The 17,668-nt window shown below is 43.9% G+C and overlaps 2 long non-coding RNA genes across 2 annotated transcripts in view; one reads left to right on the forward strand and one right to left on the reverse strand.

Moving 5' to 3' along the window:
- Positions 1-17,668, reverse strand: part of LOC147584071 (uncharacterized) — a 51,759-nt gene that overhangs the window by 13,002 nt on the left and 21,089 nt on the right. The gene's annotated exons all lie outside the window — the stretch shown is intronic.
- LOC147584072 (uncharacterized) lies at positions 935-9,180 on the forward strand. The gene is made up of 2 exons (XR_015255141.1): positions 935-1,147; positions 8,892-9,180. It is a non-coding gene; the product is annotated as an uncharacterized LOC147584072 (long non-coding RNA).

Genomic DNA, 17,668 nt, shown 5'->3' on the forward strand with positions numbered 1-17,668 from the left:
ACCCTGGATTTCAGCTCAGGTCATGATCTCCCAGTTTGTATGTTCAAGCCCCAGGTCAAGCTCTGCACTGACACTGTGGAGCCTGCTTGGGATTCTCTCTCTCTCCTTCTCTACCCCTCCCCTGTGTGCGCTCTCTCTTTCTAAAAAATAAATGAACTAAAAGACTAACTAAATAAACTAAATAAACTAAAAAAAAGAAAAAAAAAATTCCCACACAGGAGATGGATGCATTGAAACTAAGGAAGGGGGGGTGGGAATTAAATAAGATAAACCTTTAGACTAGAGGGCACTACTTGGTTTTCTTTTGCTCCTCCTAAAGTTTCCCAACGTTAGCCGATTGCAATGTGTTTTTTCTTGGTTTTGCTTAGTTTAGGTTTTCCATTTACCCTAGGGCTATGACGGGGACTTGGTAACGATGAGGTCATGTTCCACGGCAATCGGTTAGGTTGTTAAAAGGTTTTTGAGTTTTTTCCACCTTTCTCCAACTCGAGGGCCACCCCTGTAACGGAGCCACCACCACCTCTCACCGGCTTTCCTGCCGTGGCTTTACTACCCGCTGTCCACGCGGCAGCCGGCCAGCTCTGCACTGCCTCTACCACGTCCCCTGCCACTTCCTGCACCCTGTGCTTCTCCTTCTTGGCACTGTCCACAGTTTGTAAACGTGCAGAGGTGCAATTATTTGACTACCGACTCTCTCCCGCTGGACTATAAACACAGGAAGGCAGGGGCAGCGCAGAGCAGAGAATCCTCAGGGCCTGTTACACCGCCTGTTACCGCTGGAGCGGTGCCGGCGGGCTGGCGGGATCAGGTCACGTGGGTGGGAGGGAGGGCAGGGCAGGGAGGGTAGGCTGCCAATCAAAGGCCACGGGCATGTGACCTTGGCTGGCCAATCAGAATTCTTTGCTGAGTTGTTAAAAAAGCAAAGCTGTGCGAGGCCTTCTGTGTTGGGTCGGGGTTTTCTAGAAGCGTACGTGGACTCGAAAACTCAGGCGCAAGTGCGTTTTTGAGGCAAGGCTCCAGAAGCCTCCCAGGAGAAACTAACAAGAAGAAGGGGAAGCAGGATAGGGAAGAGGCCAAGCAATGGAGGAGGCGTCAGGAAAAAGACTTTGGCGGCTACCCTGGAGCCCTCTTCTGGGCTGTTGAGGAGGTAAGGTTGGTTCAGACAGGAAGGTTGGTCCAGGTAGCTCTTTTTTTCTCCCATCTCCTTGTCTCTTCCCGGAGTCCTGGGCTCTAGATAAAAAGTTGCCACAGCCACCTGCGCGGGCTTTGGTTCTGGCTCACTTTTCATCCGTTTTATCAAACTCTTTCTGCCTTGGCATCCCTCACCGGAACCACAGATTTTGCATTTTGCTCTTTTCCATCTGCACCGGTAACCTGGCTCCCGATGTTGGAACCACGCATATTCTCTGCTTGCTTCCATGCGCTGCATCCCAGGCACGAGGTGCCTCCGCAGTTTCTATGCACCTTATGGGAGAGCCGAGGCTCAAAAACCTAACCCAACTCCAAGACGCTGTGCTTACATGAGCTTTTTTTTTTCTTTTTTAAATGTTTATTTTTATTTGAGACAGAGACAGAGTGCGAGGGGGAGGGAGAGACAGAATCTGAAACGGCTCCAGGCTCTGAGCTGTCAGCACAGAGCCCATCCTGGGGCTTGAACTCACAAACCGTGAGAACATGACCTGAGCCGAAGTTGGACACTTAACCAATTTTGCCACCCGGGCATCCCTACGTGAGCTTTATTTTTTTTTTTTTATTTTTTTTTTTTTTCAACGTTTATTTATTTTTGGGACAGAGAGAGACAGAGCATGAACGGGGGAGGGGCAGAGAGAGAGGGAGACACAGAATCGGAAACAGGCTCCAGGCTCTGAGCCATCAGCCCAGAGCCCGACGCGGGGCTCGAACTCACGGACCGCGAGATCGTGACCTGGCTGAAGTCGGACGCTTAACCGACTGCGCCACCCAGGCGCCCCCCTACGTGAGCTTTAAAAAAAAAAATAGTTCATATTATTGAAGGAAAACCCCGGAATCTATTAAAATCTCTTGATATGTTTAAATTAAATAGAAATGTGGTGAGTTTCCCCCAATATTTTCATCTAAGGCAGCTTAAATGACTATGATGGGGGAAACTGTCCTTTTAAAATTCAGTGCTCCATTTCTTTCATGTATCTCCATCATTGATAATGTAAAGTACCACATTTAACGGCACATTTAATGCCAGGGTTTGTGTATTCACATACAAATTTCATTCTCAGGCTTGGGGAAGATAATTGCCCCAGAGTCACACAGCTGGTAGGTGGAAAGGCTTAGGTGCAAATTTGGGTCTCCTTGACTCCAAATCCATGCTCTTAACTGTTTCACTCAACTTTTGCCAGTAATTATATCTCCTGGGCTGAATGCCAAGACTTAAATCCATAGGGATTTGGGAGTAGAATGAGGAGAAAGAAAGTAGGTCTTTGGAAGTGCTTCGGAAATGGTTTCTACATATCTGGCAGCATTCCATGACCAAAGGATCCCAAGTCCTTTACCACTTGTACTACAGTGTATTCATTCATTCAACAAATACAGAACACTTCTTGTGTTAGGTACTCTTCTAGGCACTGGGTGTTTGTTAATGAACAAAACAGACCAAAAAAAAAAAAAAAAAAAAAAACCCTAAAACAAACAACAACAAAAAATACCTCTATGCTTGCTCACAGAGTTTACATTCTGGGATGCAGGAAGGAGGCTGAGAATGGTGGTAGGCAATAAAATACTAAAAACTAAGTAAATTTTGTAGTGCTGACTAGGGGGGAGGGGGGAAGCAAAGGAAAGGAAATTTGGAGTGCAATTTAAAATAGGATGGTCAGGGGCACCGGGGTGGCTCAGTTGGTTAAGCGTCAGACTTCAGCGCAGGTCATGATCTCGTGGGTTGTGAATTCAAGCCCCTTGTCGGGCTCTGTGCAGAAGGCTCAGAGCCTGGAGCCTACTTTGGATTCTGTGTCTCCTTCTCTCTGCCCCTCCCCGACCCATGCTCTGTCTCTATCAAAAATAAATAAACTTAAAAAAAATTCTTTTAAATAGGATGGTCAGGTTAGGCCTCCCTGAGAAAGTGACTTTTGAGCAGCCTTGGAGGAGGTGAGGAAGTTAGGCATGTAGCTATCTTGGGAAAGAGTGGAATAGGCATAGAAAAAGAACCAGTGCAAAGGCCCTGAGGCATGTCCAAGAACAGTGACATGGCCAGTGTGGCTGGAAGTGAGGGTGATTAGAGATGATGACAGAGAAAAAACAATCACCAGAAAGTCCAGAAGTTTAGGGCACTATTTCATGTTCTGGTCTCTTGAAAAATCAGTAATGTATAAAGTCCTTGAGGTCTTTATGTACTTATCATTTTCAGGATTCCAAATGAAAAGAATAATGTAGTCCTGATGGTAATATATGGCAGCTTCTGTTGCTCATTAAGCCAGTCCCCTCCTACCCATCCAACCCCGACACCCACACTCGGTTTTTTCAAGAAAACTTTTTCAAGAAGCTGGAGTAATTGGAAACCAGAAGAGACAAAATTCCCCACGTCTCAGGCTATCTGCAGCTGCCACTTCTGCACGCCTTCTCTCCCTACAGAGCCGGAGCCTTCCCTTTCCCTGTGTACTCAGGGCTAGCCCCAAACCCATGCTGACCTTCTACAAGAAGACTCTTAGAGAACTTCCACTTTGTTCGTGAGACCCTTCCCCACCCTGGGCCCATTCTGTGTAACTTTCTTCCTTATACCAGATTTTTAGCTGTTGACCTGGTACCCCACCTCCTCTAGGACTCAGGGCATGCCTTGGTATTGTCAGCCCCCAGCCTGGCACATGTTCAACATGCCAGCCTGCTCGGAAGTCACAGTGACCTGTCAACCTATGGGGACTAGCCTTTCTCTGGGGACTGGGGCTCCCACCTGAGGTCTGGGGAACCGGTTTGCGGAACTGGTCTTCCACAATGCCTTCTAACTTATTGCTGCCATGTCACCTTCCTTCTTCACTGTGAATTCCTATCCATGATGATATACCCGAAAGGCCTACAGCAGAGTTGAGGGGAGGCATGCAAAGTGTAGCAGAGAGCGGCTACTTGCCACTGCTGACCTCTGTCCAGCCATCACACCCTTGGGTGCTCAGATCCTCCTAAGGCAAGCTCGAGGGGAGGGGTGAGGGGCATTGGCCAAGGGAAATCTGAAACCTGTGAGCGGAATAGGGAGTCCTGGGAGTACTAGATCAGATGGGCTTCAAGTCCTACCTGTCGTCTACATTTGTGGCAGAATTGTTTTAGTTATTGCTACAATTAATATATAGAAAGCATTAGCTTTTTAATTCCAAAACTCACACATGCTTATATATTTTTTTGAGGTTTATTTATTTTGAGAGAGAGAAAGCACGCAAGCAGGGGAGGGGCAGGCAGGAAGAGAGAGAATCCAAGCAGGCTCCACACTATCAATACAGAGCACAGTGCGGGACTTGAACTCACGAACCGTGAGACTGTGACCTGAGCCCAGATCAAGAGAGTCGGGCGCTTAACTGACTGGGCCACCCAGGCGTCCCTCACACATGCTTATTTTTAAGAATTCACATAATCCTGAATCTTATAGGCACTCCCTGCACCCTATTCTGATCCTTCCTCAATCCCAGCCCCACTCCCAGTCCCAGACTATTGTTAAGAGTTTGGTATATATCATTCCATATATTTTTCCTATGCAGATGCCAAGTCATAAAGTTTATCTATTATATACACTGTTCTGCAACTTGTCTTGTTTTTTAAACTGAACAGTATACTGTAGAGCCATTTGTAGCCGTACATCTGGGAAATATTAACACATGCAACCATGTCATGTTTTTAACAGCTGCTTGATTCTATAGTATAAACATATCATGGAATCAAGTAGCCTTTATTTGCTTAATTAGTATCCTATTGATGGATATCAGAGGGGTTTTCCTTTTATTTATTTATTTGCTAGTACAAACAATACTGCAGTGCACATTCTTTTAAATGTAACTTTGAACAGACGCATGAGTAGTTATATAGAATAAATTCCTAGAAGTGAAATTACGGGACAGCAACTGCCAAATTGCCTTCCAAAGAGTCTATTTACCCTCCTGCCAACAGTGTATCAGTAAGTGAGAAGATTAGGATTGTAAATATTTTTTACAAAGTACTTTTTTCCAAGAAAGGGAGGCAGAACTGCAGTTGGGAGCTAACGTCATTAAGCAGGAAAGCACCAAAGTGTATCAAATCTCAGGGACAGGATGAGCCCATGATGAGCAAATGAGTAACAAAATCAGGGACCAAGAGAGATACCAGGGAAGATGCAAGTTTGGGTTTGGTCTAGTTTCTTGAGGGGAATGGAGAATTCCAACTTGTGCCATAGAGGTGGTTATGTGTTTAAAGGAGTCCTGCCAGTCTGGACAGGTGTGACTGCAAATCCCACCGTCCTGAGTTCAGGTCATCCATTTTATTTATCTTAACTTATTGGTAGGGGGCAAAGCAGAGCTTTCTGCTTCCTGTGGCCCCATAGAGGTGACACTGGCACGTGTCAGCCTAGATTGTTTACAAAACACATTAGCCCCACTGCTACTCTCCCTGGAGGGAACGTGACACACAGCCAAGGTCATGGTTTCAGTCTGGAGTTAGAGCTGCCTATGAACACCACCCAGCATTTGGAGTCCTACACAGGAAGAAGGCAAAACCATAAGACGAGAGAGGTCAGAGACTTGAGGTTGAATCCCAGATCTGCTACTTAACAGCTGGGTGGCAAGTCACTTAGGTTCTCTGTGTCCTTTTCTTTAGAAAACCAGACCTCAAAGGCTTGTGAAGATGAAACAAGATGTAAAACACCTGACACAATGGCTGGCCAGTAGCACCTGCTCATATCACCTGTTTTGGAGGAACACTATCCAGGGTATCCTTTGGACCACAGAATTAGATGCCACATTTGAGAACCTAGGAGAAAATATGGAAATCTGAACGATACTCTCCACAATTTACTCTCCACGATAGTGAATCCAACCTTAGATTCCTGAGCATCAGAGGAAAAGTAGAATTTTCAGCGTTTAACCAAGGGCTTTGCAACAATGACTCCAAACAAGCACAAGAAAAATCCAACTTGGATATCTTGTTTGTTTGTTTGTTTGTTTGTTTGTTTTTAGTGGATTTTATGGAGGAAAAGATTTAAATAAATGAAAAGCTTATTCCAGTACAACACTCTCTAAAATGACTCTAAGGAAAAGGCAGCAAGTAGAGATCTCTTGGCAGTATTTACTTCCCTTGACATTAATTTACATAACATGAAATTGATTTCAAAATATTTTCCCAAATATTTACCCAAAATCATTAAAGGCAAACACAGCTAATGTTTGTGTAAAAAGTCACCTCTTTCTTACAAGTTTTGGACCTTCATAAAGATATTTTTATACAAAAAATAAAGAAGCTGGCATTAACTGGCCAATATTTTAGCAAAAGAGTCAGAAAGATCGTGGGTAAATTCAGGAGTTTTTTTCCCCCTTTAGTTGGTACACACTGTAAGAGGTAAATGATTTCTAAGATTTACCACCAGAGGGCACTGATGCAAAAGTGAGTCACAAAGAGTGTGTTTGGTCTTTTATCACCAAAATGCTGCCCTTTAAACAAAATGCCCTCTTTATTTGAGCAAACCTTTGAATACAAATATCTCACACTAGCATTTACTGAAAGTAGAATGTCTAAATACATGCAAATACACAAACACAAATTATTCCAGTATAGTATTCTTAAGTGTTGTTAATGTCTTGTTAAAATTAGAAGGTGCAGGAGCGCCTGGGTGGCTCAGTCAGTTAGGTTTCCAGTTCTTGATTTCTACTCAGGTCATGAGCTCACGGTTCGTGGGATGGAGCCCTGCATCTGGCTCCGTGCTAAGCTCATGGACCCTGCTTGGGATTCTCTCTTTCCCTCTCTTGGCCCCTACCTGCTCACACTTGCTCTCTCTCACTCCCTCTCAAAATAAATGAATAAACTTAAAAAAAAAAGAAGTCCATAACATTAAAAATAGGGTGGAGGGCGCCTGGGTGGCGCAGTCGGTTGAGCGTCCGACTTCAGCCAGGTCACGATCTCGCGGTCCGTGAGTTTGAGCCCCGCGTCGGGCTCTGGGCTGATGGCTCAGAGCCTGGAGCCTGTTTCCGATTCTGTGTCTCCCTCTCTCTCTGCCCCTCCCCCGTTCATGCTCTGTCTCTCTCTGTCCCAAAAAAAAATAAATAAACGTTGAAAAAAAAAAATTAAAAAAAAAAAAAAGGGTGGAAACAAAAACATGTTCAGAATGATCAGGCACTTATCTCTCGAGCTCATTTCTGCATTCCTCCACTTCTCACCGCTTATACCACTCCTTTGGGCTTAGTGCCTAATAAACTCCAGTGTAGTATGCGTTTGAATCCCAGCTTTACCACATAAGAACATCTCCAAGCCTCAGTTTTCTCACCTGTAAAATGGGAATAGTAATGCTTACCTTGCAGAGCTTTGGTAAGGTATAAGAGATTATGCTTATAATAAAGTCCCTAGCACGTTCTGGGTGCCTAATTCTTTTACTAGGATTATATATGAGATTTACACACACAAAGAAGTACTATTATTAGTCCTATATTATGGACATGAAAACTAAGGTTAAATAACGTGACAGATGTCACAGAGCTAGTAAGTAGCAAAGAGGTTGACAAAGCTCATATTATTTTCATTTACTTTCCACACTGCTTCCCCTTGGAGGATGGAGGGTGAGTGGGTGGGTATTGCGTATTATGCTTCTTTGTACCTCCAAAGCTGACAAACATAGTTGGTACTCACATGCCTGATGGTGATGAATATGCAACTTCTTTAAAAAATGAGACAGGGGCACTTGGGTGGCTCAGTCGGTTAAGCGTCCAGCTTCAGCTCAGGTCATGATCCCACGGTTAATGGGTTCGAGCCCCACATCGGGTTCCATGCTGACAGCTCAGAGCCTGGAGCCTGCTTCAGATTCTGTGTCTCCCTCTCTCTCTGCCCCTCCCCTGCTCATACTCTGCCACTCTCTCTCTCTCCCTCTCTCTCTCAAAAATAAACATTAAAAAATTTTTTAAAAATACAATTTGCTCTGACAAATCAAAATAACTTTACCAAAGCGATGTATTGTTATTATTATTATTATCATCATTATCATTATGATTAAATGCATCACTGATTTGGCAGATTGTAGGGTAATGATATACAGAGACTATAATTCAGTCTAAAACATGCTAACTTTCCAGGAAAGAGAAAGAAGGGAGGCCACGCTGGTGCCCAGGTAGTTCAGGGTTTTTGAGGAGAGAGAGAAGCTAGGCCTGTGCAGGTAGAGAAACCAAGGGGAGCACTGAGACACACGTAAGCTGGTCTGGGGCCCAGCAGGTAGCCACACCTGGATCAACGACATCCCCCCAGCAAGACCAAAAGAGTGGTGTGAACCCAAAGTGGCTTCATCCCTGAAGCCAGCGAGAAAGATGTAATCACCTTTTGCCCCTGATCTCTGTGTGTTTATCCCTGCCTCTGCCCCCATCATGATTCCTTGCAATCAAAGACCATGTCGAGCCCATCAGTATATTCCCAATGCTAGGCCTAATAGCTTGCTCAGGAACTCTCTGTAGCCTGAAAAATTAAAGGCCCAGCACTCACCACCACCACCATAGGAAGAGGCTTTTGCCAGCATCTGTCCTGCAGCATCAACATCAAGGGCTTTTAGCTACAGCACCCTCAGAGCTCTCCTCAGAGCTCTGGGACCAGTGTTGTCTTGCAGTAAGAAGCACAGGCCTGCTGCTGCTACAGCAAGCCAGACAGAAGCTAATTACAGCAACTTGAACCCGCCATGACTAACATGCTTATTTAATTTCAGATGTTTCTTTGTTGACCCACAGAAATCAAATGCAGCAGCCTCATAGGCCAGGGCCCCACCACGGCCTGAGGAGCCATGTCTGTGTGCACATCAATTACATAGGCCCCACCTGGGCAGGGATTGGCTCTCACGGTGATACCTGGAACAGAACCCACTCTGGAAAGATGTCAGCTCTTTAGGGAATGTGGTTCACCTTTGGCAGCAAATGAAAGGCATGAAGTTGGTCACAGAAGGCGCTTGGCCAGTGAGGGCTCTCCAGCATGAAGGCTAATTTGCAGAAGTAATAAAATAGCTAATTCATTTATCAGGAATCTACTATGCATCATGTCCTTTATGTACATTATCACATCTATTCCCCAATCCTTATGAGACTGATAGAACTCTTCCAATCTCACAAGTGAAACAATTGAGTCTCTGAGAGGTTAAATAGCTTCCCATGGCCATATGTGAAAATATTACTGGTAACAAATATTTATTGGGTACCCACTATAATTCTGAGCTGAGCGCTTAATGTAGTACCATTTAGTCCTCGTACTAATCCTATGAAGTAAAGATTATTTTAACCCCATTTTTCAGATGAGGAAGCGGAGGCTCAGGGAGATTATGTAGTTTATCTAGGGAATAAGGATTTCACCATACACAGTCTTACTCTACAACTCAAGCCTGAAATCACTGGGCTATGCCGGCTCCCTGGGCTAGGCTTCCTCAGATCATAAGATGTGAAACTAAGATTCAAATTCAATGTGTCTGGCTTCAAAGCCCATTCTACCTTCTGGCTCAAGATTACACAATTCTCCAAATGAGGCTCTAGTCTGAGAAGCAGCATTGCCCCATTTAAATACTGACATATTGACACAGGCTACTCTGACCCAAGGGTAGTCAAAGAGAATTGAAAGTGGAAGCATCTAGGGGTGCCAGGTGGCTCAGTCGGTTAAGTGTCTGACTTCAGCTCAGGTCATGATCTCACCTTTTGTGAATTCAAGCCCCGTGTCAGGCCCAGTGCTGACAGCTCAGAGCCTGGAGCCTGCTTTGGATTCTGTGTCTCCCTCTGTCTCCGCCCCTCCTCTGATCTCTCTCTCTCTCTCGCAAAAATAAACATTAAAAAAAAACTTAAACTTAAAATGGAGGCATCTAGAAGGAGAAAGGAATCATAAGGGACAGACTGAAGCTGGACGTTAAGGCCCATTGCCCAAATCAGCAGCCAAGTGTCCCCATTACAGTCAGAAGTAGGTGCAGTCAACATCGGCATGCGAGGCCATCTGTACATGGGAATTTGGATCAGGCTTGGAATGATACTCACAACCACTAATATTTACCGAGCTCCAGCCAGGTACCAGACATGGTTCTAGGCCACTACATGCATTCTCTCACCTCTTATATTCCCATTTTACATACAAGATAACTGAGGCTCAGAGGCCTAGAAGACCTGCCCAAGGTGAATCATGTAGGAAGGAAGAGGCAACGCCAGTACCCCGATCCCAGTCACCCTAGAGCCCCCAAGCTGAGCTCTTCCTGCCACTAGCATCACTAGGGGGTGCGCTAATTCAATGCCTCATTTAACTAGGTTTCATCATCTACAAAATGAGCTCATAAGTTCCTCTCCTCTTTTAAAATTTTTTTTTTCAACGTTTATTTATTTATTTGGGACAGAGAGAGACAGAGCATGAACGGGGGAGGGGCAGAGAGAGAGGGAGACACAGAATCGGAAAACAGGCTCCAGGCTCCGAGCCATCAGCCCAGAGCCTGACGCGGGGCTCGAACTCACGGACCACGAGATCGTGACCTGACTGAAGTCGGACGCTTAACCGACTGCGCCACCCAGGCGCCCCAGTTCCTCTCCTCTTTTAATAGGGAGTGAATGTTTTAAGCCAGTTTAAAAAAAAAAAATCTTCCAAATGCTTTAAAATTTTCCAAGCTGTCATTAAATGAATCTACCTATCACAGAAAGGATGCAAGACCCTTAAAAAAGACAGTGACAGGGGCGCTGGGTGGCTCAGTTGGTTGAGCATCCGACTTCGGCTCAGGTCATGATCTCACAGTTTGTGGGTTTGAGCCCCGTGTCAGGCTTTGTGCTGATAGCTCGGAGCCTGGAGGCTGCTTCGAATTCTGTGTCTCCCTCTCTCTCTGCCTCTCTCCTGCTCACACTCTGTCTCTCTCTCTCTCAAAAATAAGTAAGCATGAAAAAAAAAAGTGACAACATCAAAACCAGGTACAGTTCCAGTGTTTACTGTAATCAAATAAGCCCATAAAACCGGAAATGGAACTGTATCACATCTCATTAAAATGCTAGTTACACACACACACACACACACACACACACACACACACCTTTACTAGCCTATAATTTATGGCAAGTCCTTTCTGCAAGGAGGTGGGCAGGTCTATATGAACTGAGCAATGTCAAGTTAAATTCCAACATTATAGCTCCCCTACCTCTATAAGCTGTTTCTGCCCAGTGTATTAGAGAGTTTCCAAAGAAATCCCTAAAAGATTCAACAGGACTAGGAACAGATCTCACAGCTTCATTGATACTCCAACACAGTCATTAGTCATGAGTCACACAGAACAATGTAGAAGTTATCCTAGAACTTCCCCATCATGAGGCAGAAAGGACTCTTTCTCCTCCGCAGCTTTTCCCCCATCGTAAGAAAAACCACAAAAGGTTCGTGTTGGTTTTGATACTTTCACTTGAACTCAGGCAACTCATTTTAATTCATGTTTGCCTCAGAGTCACAATATCAAGACCAAAAAAAAAAAAATGCTAGCAAGCATTTCTTCAAAAATATTCATTTCTGCATGTTTTCACATAGCACTAGAATCTTACTACGATTGTCACAAATTGGTACTAAAGACCACATATTTAGCAGTTCTGTGTGATGGGTTTATTACTCTATACGCTGCTAAGTCCCTAGAGAGTGTCACTTAATTAAATGCAAAGAAGTCTTCCTGGATAGATTTCTAATTTACCGTTTCTATGCCAAGTCTCAGAGGTCTCATTTCCTTTCAGAAAATTCTACTGCCACAAAAAGAGAGAATAATGAAATCAAATGACTACTACGTCTTGTAAGACTGAGACCTGCTTGTATCTGAACTATGGATTTAGGGCATGGGTCAAAAGAACACTCTTTCAAAAGGGAAAACCTCTTTCTTCCATCGACTTGAGGACCTCTCACATGCCAGCAAATGCCCAACGGTAGCATTCTTTGCTTCTAAAAATCCATATAGATTTTGCAAGATTATTGGAACTGAAGTATTTAAAATCCTTACCAACATGTTTCTCCACTCTAGCCACCATCTTGGCAGAAATTCTTATAAAATGAATGAAAAGGGGCGCCTGGGTGGCGCAGTCGGTTAAGCGTCCGACTTCAGCCAGGTCACGATCTCGCGGTCTGTGAGTTCGAGCCCCGCGTCGGGCTCTGGGCTGATGGCTCGGAGCCTGGAGCCTGTTTCCGATTCTGTGTCTCCCTCTCTCTCTGCCCCTCCCCCGTTCATGCTTTGTCTCTCTCTGTCCCAAAAATAAATAAAAAAACGTTGAAAAAAAATTAAAAAAAAAAATAAAATGAATGAAAAAAGTCAGTGTAGAGACCTTATAAAAACATTCAAAGCTTGTCATGGAAGAATGCATGTGGCATTGTTAAGTCGTAGGGACAGTTCCAGCTTCTGGTCCTCCTGTCAGGTTTCCTCATCTCTGAACAAGCTAACAAGAATGTCTCTGCGGTGCAGTGTTAGACAGCTTAAAACAGAACATGAACCCTATTCCCTGTCTCACCCACATCTATTCTGCCCCAGGCATAGTTTACCTTAGTCTGAGGGAATGAAAGATTTGGTATTTCTTTTTTTTTTAATTTTTTAAAAAGTTTTTTGCTTATTTTTGAGAGACAGAGAGAGACAGAATGCAAGCAGGAGAAAGGCACGGAGAGAGGGAGAAAGAATCCAAGCAGGCTCCAGGCTCTGTGCTGTCAGCACAGACCCCAACCACAGGGCTCAAACCCACGAACCATGAGATCATGACCTGAGCCAAAGTAGGTCGCTTAACTGACTGAGCCACCCAGGGGCCCCAGATTTAGCATTTCAAAAGACATCTTTAATAGAACAAAAGTTTGTCTGTTGGGCATTCAGTCAACCAGAGTGCTTTATGAAAACTAGCCTGTCTATGAATGTGTAATGATTATCATTGTTTAAAGTGACAATTTTGATTATCATTGTTTAAAGTGACAATTTTGAGGTCCTATGATCCTGCTGCATCAGCCAGCAGTCACTCAGTGTCTGTGTCCTGTGGATTCTGTTTTCACAGTAATTCTAACTTCTCATCCTCTCTGTTTTCACCCCCTTCCTCAAATGAGGACTCTCCCCCCTCACCCAGTCTGCCGTCATCATCCCCTAACTGATGTTCTCACCGATCTGTCCCACGCATCACATACTGCCATGTTATTCATCCTAGAGAACAGGTCCAGTCGTCATTCCTCTATTCAAAAACCCTCAGCATCCCCCTGCTGCCCACCACGCTGTGATCTGCCGTTGCATCGTCTCCACAAGATGATCCCCCACGTCCACCTTTCCAAATTTATCCTCCAGTGGCCACCATTACATAGTTTCCTGTGTTTCCTTCCACCCTTTACTCCTGAGATTGCAAATCACCTTCCTGCTCCCACGTCTGCCTGTCAGAACCCTACCCCTCCCCACAAATACACACCACATATGATCTCCTCCTCCTCTGAATCCCCTTGCCCTTTGCACTTTTCTGAAGATGACACACCCTGCCCAGCATGTGAGCTACTCATGAACTTGCCCTAATCACAAATACCTTACCGCGTCCCATGCAAATTTGTGTTCTTACAATGCTTAGTACAGGGGGCTAAGCACACACCGAATATTTGGGAAATATCAGTGGGCACTATGGATCGATAATGTGTCCCCCCAAATCCATCTGTTGAAGTCTTAATCACCAGTATGATGATACTTGGAGGTAGGACCTTTGGGAGGTGATTAGGTCGTAAGGGTAGAGCCCTTATGAATGGGATTACTGCTCTTATAAGAAGAGACACCACATGAGAGATGATAGCTCTCTGTCCACTGTGTGAAGACATAGCAAGAAGGCAGACCTGGAAGCAGGTTGTCACCATACACCAGATCAGGTGGTGTCTTGATCTCAGACTTCTAGGCTCTAGAACTGTGAGAAATAAATTTCTGTTGTGTAAGCCACTCAATCTGCAGCATTTTGTTACAGCAGCCCAAACTGACTAAGACAGTGGGTACATCTGTGCAAGCAAACAATATACATTCATTTTGCTTACAAATATACTTAGAATTTTAAAAATTTCATACTTGTTAATAAAGAATTTTAAAACAAAGCGCTGTGCTAAAAGGCTTAAAAGTATATGATACCATGCAAAATAAATAAGATGTTTTGATCAACTGAGCCACCTTGCCATAAGTGAGCGAGAGCCTGTGGGTTTGACAGTTCTAATGTATAATATTGTGAATGCTGATATTTAATATATCCCAATGATCTGAAGCCAGCCTTATGTTTCCATCTCCACTCCTTGTCCTTTTCCTCTGTGTAGTTTCTTTATAGGCTTTTTTTTTTTTTAACGCAAGTTGGTACTGAATTTTTGGCACTTAAAAACCTATCACTTTAAAAAGGGAGCTCAAAAAGTAATAAGCAGATCCAGATTTGGGTTCAGTGCCCAAAATAAAATGCAATTTCTCCACTTTAATCAGATCCAACCAAATGGCCAGTCCAATATGCAACATATGTCCAGCCAACTGGTTGGAGTCCATGCATTTGGTTCCTTCTGCAGATTAATGAGATTATGGCATTGTTTAAAAGAGGCAGAAAATGCTAATTTGACATCTACCATGATATACTTTACAGTTTAGGGGGTTTCTGCATTTTAAGACATTTTTAATTGCTTTGGTATGCTGTGCCAGTGAGGACCATATGCCCGTTCTTGTGCCTCCACGGCTGTCTCCATAGTCACCTGCACATTCCCAGGCAGTGCAGACTGTCAAGAACTTGTTTATCACAGCCTCTATCTAGAAGAATCAAAGGGCAGCCTTCTCCCTCCACTTAGGCATGCGCTTTCTGGTTAAAGCTGTTTCCGAAGAAAATAAAAGTCACCTCATATGCAGAGCTAAAGAATTAACTGACCTGTAACAAAAACTTTGTTCAAAAGTTACCTTTTTCAAAAGGTACATTCCTCTGTGACTTGGAAAAGCTATGGAAGTTTACTCATACAATGAACATTATCTACATTTTTTTTTTTTTTTAAATCATCTGTGGTTCTGCAATTTGTTACTGGGCTTCATGCTATAAGCTAACCCAGAAGTTTGCTGGGGATGATTGATGTGACATGTGTTAACATATAGGATATTATTTCATCCTTTGCAAAGGCTTCTGAATATTCTCAGAAGCTTTAGCAAAGCAGAACTGTACCTCCCTCTTTCGATCCTCAGGGAAGCCTCATCCGATAATCATCACCTTGTACACTGATGGACTTCACACGGACAGGGTGCTCAGGATGAAGTTCTGTACTACTTATCTCTCCAAAGCTTTCCTAAAAGCATATTTGGAGCTGAGGATTAGAATCCCCCCCGCCACCCGCAAAAAAAAAAAAAAAAACTATGCAAAGTAATTAATGAATAATAATGGTAGCTTGACACTATGAAATACCTACTATGTGCCACATACTTTAATTAACTCATTCAACCTCATAATCATACTGTGAGACAGATACTATTATTACTTCTTTCTTACAGATAAGGAAGGGGGGGGCACAGAAATGTTACATAATTTGCCCAAGGTCACCTACCTAGAAAGTGTGAGATTCAGGATTTGAACTCTGGAAGAGACTGCACCCTCACCCACTACACTATACTGAGAAAAAAAAAAAGAAGAAGAAGAACAAAGACAAGCATCCTGCTGAAAATATAAAGACGAAGAGAACAAGCTGATTTTTCCAAATTCTCCTGAGCAATTATTGAAAACATTTTGTTTACCATGAAAGCGATTTAACATTTGGGGTTCCAAAATACGAAATAATGGCATGCGGATTTAGTTAAACATTGGCAAAATGGGAGCCGTCTACTGAGGAGGTACACGGAAAAAACAGTGCGCAAGCATACGCACCTCGAATCCACCCAAGAACACGAATGGCAGCGAAGAGAACATGAGCATCTCGTCCTCTTCACCCCCCCGCAAAAACCTCCTCTTTCAAGGTGGGAATCTGGTTCTTCTTCTCATGTTTTAGGAAGGCAGCGAAAGACGCCCAGATGTAGCTTCCCCACCACCTGCAGGCAGTCAGGTTGTTTCTTGTACTGATGTGTAATGGACAGAAATGTCAGCCCCAGGAACAGGGGCGGAAAGCAGTCAAGAGGCAGTCAAGAAGCTGTCATAGAACTGTTCCTTGGTGCCAGCAAATGTTGCTTGGTCCCCAGGCTAAGACACACCCTCTTCTGGGCCACTGCAGGTTCTGGGGAAATATTAAAAAAGAAAAAAAGGGAAAGCCTGTGAGGGGCTGGGAGTAGGGAGAGGATATTGGTAGAAAACCACAAATAAGTCACCACCTTTTCTTCTCCAGTTTGTGGAAGTGTTTTCTGATAACATGGGATGAGTTTCTGAATTAGATGGAATCTCATTTCCAACCCCAAGTTACCACTTTCTAGTCATGCAACATTGGATAAGTCCCTTAACCTGTTCCTACTTTATTTAAGCCACCACTGCCTTCATCCTCTGTCGGGTTGCCTTAAAAGCAAGTCCAAGCTTATTATTTATTTATTTTTAAATGTTTATTTATTTATTTTAAGAGCCAGAGAGGGCCAAAGAGAGAGGGAGAGAGGATCCCAAGCAGAATCCATGCTGTCAGCACAGAGCCCGACCCGGGGCTCGAACTCACAAACTGTGAGATCATGACCTAAGCCAAATCAAGAGTCAGACACTTAACCAACTGAGCCATCCAGGCACCCCAAGTCTAAGGTTTTCATGATAATACTTAATATCTGGTCACTGCTTAACTCTCCAGCCTTATTTCTCCTCAAAATCTGTATTCCAGCCAGAATTAACTCTCAAGGATCATGGTAGTTCTCACCTCTGGCCTTTGCATATCCTGTTCCCTGGAAACACTTTCCTTCCCCTTTGTTGTATCCCTAGAGCCCGGCACAGTGTTCAGCACATAGCAAGAAAGTGATAAATATGGTTGACTGAATGAATAAACAAACCTCTCTGAATCTCCATTTCTCCATCAGTAAAATTGGGGGAAACAATATTCATCTAAATAAGCATGTGAAAAGTCAGTGAAATAGCATGTACAAAGCACTTGACACATGGTAGGAGTCAATAAATGATAGCTATGTATATCCAGTACACAGCTTCATGGTTGCGATCACCCTTTAGGTCTAGAAGAAAAAAGAATGTGCATTCAGCAGGTTGCTCACACCCCAGCTCAGAAATATCACTATCATTTTGCTTAAAAATCTCTAGAGGGGCGCCTGGGTGGCTCAGTTGCTTAAGCGTCTGACTTCAGCTCAGGTTATGATCTCACAGTTCATGGATTGAAGCCCGGCATCGGGCTTTCTGCTGTCAGCATAGAGCCCACTTCAGATCCTCTTGTCTTCCTCTCTCCCTGCCCCTCCCCTGCTCTCGCTCTCTCTCTCAAAAATAAATAAATATTTTTAAAAATCTCTACAGAGGAAATCACACCTCTCCCTTTAGCAAATACCTGTTTCACAGGCCCTGTTCAGTCAACCAGTCAATAAGTATGTATCAATTATCAACATATGCTAGATATTCAGCTACACTTT

The sequence above is a fragment of the Puma concolor genome, chromosome A1, assembly GCF_028749965.1.
Source record: "Puma concolor isolate L17-30 chromosome A1, mPumCon1.1.hap2, whole genome shotgun sequence".
In the NCBI taxonomy this organism is placed as follows: domain Eukaryota; kingdom Metazoa; phylum Chordata; class Mammalia; order Carnivora; family Felidae; genus Puma; species Puma concolor.